The sequence below is a fragment of the Rhinopithecus bieti genome, unplaced genomic scaffold (assembly GCF_001698545.2).
Source record: "Rhinopithecus bieti isolate Rb0 unplaced genomic scaffold, ASM169854v2 scaffold_15117, whole genome shotgun sequence".
Taxonomy (NCBI): domain Eukaryota; kingdom Metazoa; phylum Chordata; class Mammalia; order Primates; family Cercopithecidae; genus Rhinopithecus; species Rhinopithecus bieti.
The window spans coordinates 105448-109367 of NW_016808014.1; the positions used below are offsets into that span (position 1 = coordinate 105448).

At 57.4% G+C, this 3920-nt stretch overlaps 1 protein-coding gene across 1 annotated transcript in view; it reads left to right on the forward strand.

Annotated features, from left to right (window-relative positions):
- Positions 1 to 3059: 3059 nt before the first annotated feature.
- The window catches only part of SEPTIN6 (septin 6), an 85070-nt gene continuing 84209 nt past the window's right edge, over positions 3060 to 3920 (forward strand). Inside the window, exon 1 of the mRNA XM_017885152.1 lies at positions 3060 to 3081. The gene's annotated coding sequence lies outside the window, so the exon portion shown is untranslated. The remainder of the gene's footprint in view (positions 3082 to 3920) is intronic.

Consider the following 3920-nt stretch of genomic DNA (forward strand, 5'->3'; position numbering starts at 1 on the left):
CCTGCCACCTCGCCTGGCTAGTTTTTTTGTATTTTTTAGTAGAGACGGGGTTTCACCGTGTTAGCCAGGATGGTCTCGATCTGCTGACCTCATGATCCGCCCGTCTCGGCCTCCCAAAGTGCTGGGATTACAGGCGTGAGCCACCGCACCCGGCCGATCCTCCAACTTTCTGATCTTATTTTTCAGATAGTTCTCAGGGCTTCTCCACTTGAGGCTGACTCTACGATTGTTCTCGTTCTCCTATCACAAAGCCACAGTTTCAGGACAAAGCCCTTTCCTGATCTCTTAGCTCCATTTCAGTGCCCTCTTCTCCCACCCTGCCCCTGAGTTGCTTGCTGCTCCTCTATCCAGTATTAGCACCCCCCACTCCAGCAGTCAGTGACCTGTGGAAAGCTGGGCTCCAATTAGAGCCCACTCTTACCTAGTAGGGGTAGCCATTTGTGCTCCCAGGTCGTAGAGTCTGGCTCCACAAACATTGGCATGCTAATGACAGTCACCTGCTCACCCCTGGGAAGTCTCTGTTTCAGCTTCTTTAAGGACATGGAAATACTGAAGCCACCTCATTTACATGCTTCTGTTCATTCCTTTACTCAACAAACATTGATTGAACACCTGCCAGACACCATGCTGGGCCCAAGGGACCCCACAAGGACACATCAAACATGAGCACATACATATTCACAGCAGCACCAGGGAGTCCCAAGTGACTGTTCATAAAGGGGAATCTTTTGGCCTCACTCATCAATGAGGACAGACATTCAAGGAAGAAAACCCACGAACTGACCACTCATGAGCCCTCTTGCCTCCTCAGCCCTTCCATCTCCCCTGTTCCTGAGAAGGTGGCTCAGGACAAAGACCGAAGGGCATGATCTCAGGCCTGGCACAGTGGCTCACGCCTGTAATCCCAGCACTTTGCGAGGCCGAGGCGGGTGGATCATGAGATCAGAAGTTCAAGACCAGCCTGGCCAAGATGGTGAAACCCTATCGCTACTGAAAAAAAAAAAAAAAATAGCCGGGCGTGGTGGTGGGTGCCTGCAGTCCCAGCTGCAGCAGAGAATTGCTTGAACCCGGGAGGTGGAGGTTGCAGTGAGTAGAGATCGCGCCACTGCACTGCAGCCTGGGCGACAAGAGCAAGACTCCATCTCAAAAAAAAAAAAAAAAAAAAGAAAGGCATGATCCCAGAGAGTTTCCAAATCTCTTTATTGAAATGAGTGCTCTGATTCACACATCTCAGTCGTTGGCCCACTGCACTGAGATAAGGTATGTAAAGCTAGTGAGCTAACACTGCTCTACACATTGACACACATACACTCACCATGCATTGAAATACACTGACACACCAACACATGCCAAAACACACACTGAAACACCGCAAAACACACCAACATGCACACATGGACACACACCGGCAGACACAACCACAAATACAAACACAAGTAAACCCATGCCAACACACACATTGACACACAGATGTACAGACATACAGCTAGCACACACTGACAATACACACGAACACACCGACACATCTACTCACACATCAAGACCAACACACACACTGACCCACACCCCATGGAAGGAGGCTGGAGGCCCAGGCCCCAGGAGGGGCTTGTCGTCACAGGGGACAGGTATTGGAGGAAACAAAGGGTCCCAGAAGACTTGAATTAAGCACTTGGTTCAGGTCTTCGAGGTTCAGCGTTTTGGAAGAGGAGGCCGCAGTGAGGTTCTGGTAGTCTCCAGGAACCGGAGGGCCGAATGGGGCATATGGATGAGACACCAAGGATTCCGTGCTCAGGTGCCCCCCAGCGCTGGGCCGGTAAATTCGGAGCTTCAATCCATGAGGAGTGCTAAGGCGGGCGGGGCAGCGCGTGGGGGATTCCTGGGGAGCCCCGCAGCCCGCCAGTCCCCTCCCGCTCCGGCAGCAGCTTTCTGCTCTGGCTTCCAAATTCTCCCCTTTTGTCCTACCATCACCCAAACCCCAAGTCCAGATCGGGGCTAGTGACCTCGGGCCCTTTCAGTCCACCTCGCCCTAGCTTTTGCCAGGGAAGAGCCCTGTCCCAGACACCCAGCCTGGAAGCCGCCAGTCACCTCTGACTCCCCGCCCCCATCCGGTTGGGGCCCAAGCCTCACCGTAGTTCCTCAGATATAGCCCTGGTCCCACGTGTCACTGCCAATCCAATCCAGGGCTCAGGCCCTGCCCCAAAGCTCTAGAGGGTCTGAAAGACTCCAGCTGCCCCTCTTCCTTGCCACCGCCATCCGCCCCGTGGCCTACGCCTTCTGTCTCACGGAGCTCCCCTGCACTGAACCCTGATTGTGCCAGGATCTTTTCTTTAGGCCGCTCCTGGGTCTCCAGCACAATGAAGGCGCACAGTGGCGCTCCCTGAATACTTGGCTCTTCATGACTGTCCTTACTGCTATTCCCTCACTGTGTCTCTACTTCCTTATCCCCGCCCCCCACGCACGCTTCCGAATTCTCTGCCCTCAGCTTAACGGAGAGCCTCCTGGCTGCGAGGCCCTACACTCGGCCCTGGGATGCGTTTGCTGAGTCCTTGTTCTCCAGGCGCACAGGGTACATACATAAAGGGCTTCCCGAGAGCGTGTGAGAAGCTCCATCCAGCAGGTGGAACCAAGTGCCAGGCATGCTCTTCTTTGGCCACTCCATTTTCTTGTCTTCCCTGACTTCTCCGAGACCAGGGCCTCTGGGTCTTCCTCTCTCTCCCTGGTTCCTACTTTTCTTTTTTCCTTTCTCCTGCCTCCCCCTCAGCTGCGCCAGCCTTGGGCCTTTACGGGGTCACCTCCCATGCTCCACTGGGGCCCCCTCTTGGGCCCGGGTTTCCTCCATAGGCTTGTCATCCCCTCCCCCATCTGGGGTCCCTCTGGCGGGCCCAGGTCTCTCTCCCACAGCAGGGAACCTGCCCTTTTGAGGAGTGGAATGTACTGTCCCTCCCGCTGGGGCCTCGGGCATGCCAAATCTGCCAGCGTGCTCCAGTGACAGGGAGTTAGCAAGAGGCCAGTCCCAGGAGAGAGGAGAGGGCGCCAGAGCCGGAGAAGTGGAGAGGTGCCCACGAGAGAGGACCCGCGGAGGTGGGCCAGGGGGATAAGGAGGGCGGGCGGGCACACTCCTGCCTTCGGAAGTTCTCTCCTCTGCACCCTATTGGCCGCCTTGTCCCGGGCTGAATGAGGGTCAAGGAGAAATCAGGGGGCGGGACAGAGTGACTGGAGGCCGCTCCCCGTCACCCGTCCCTCCATCTCGCTCCGTAGAGCTGGGAACCTTCATCCCCAGCCCCTCCTCTGGTACTAGAAGGGTTGGGTGGTCTGAGTCTCTGGTCTTGCTGAGCGTCTAGGGCTGGGTCGGAGAGAGGAGGCGTGGGTTCCGTCTGTACTACGTACCCAAAGGTGGTGAGCTTGGCTCCACGAAATTACAACCCACAGCACCCAAGGCTTGGAAACCCCTGGGCAGAAGCAGCGTCGCAAAACCTCTAGCCTCAGACCCCACATGCCACAGCTCAGCTCAGTTGCGGGACTGCAGTGCGGCTCCCCCCACCGGCCCCCTTGCTAAGCTCTACTGTGGAGCGGCAGGTGCCGCAGGCCTCCCCTGCACCTCGGCCTCAGTTGCGCTCCCGGGCCATGGAGGGAGGGAGACACGACAGTGGGGCATCGAGACTCCAGCGGCCAAGGCGCACCCATCTAAGCACCCTGGGATCTCGGTGGAAAGGAAGGGGGGTTCCGGGGGCCGGGAGGAGAACTGCAGAGCTCGGCCGCTGAGCAGAGCATGGGAGGGGGGAGGGGCGGGGGCTCCCTTCCAGCCTCCGGGGTCTGGGGACTTAGGGATGTAAAGGAGAGCAGGGGGGTGTGACAATTCAGCAGAGGTCGGGACGTACCACGGAGCCAAGTGGCGGGGGGGGGGGGGGGGGGGGGGGGGG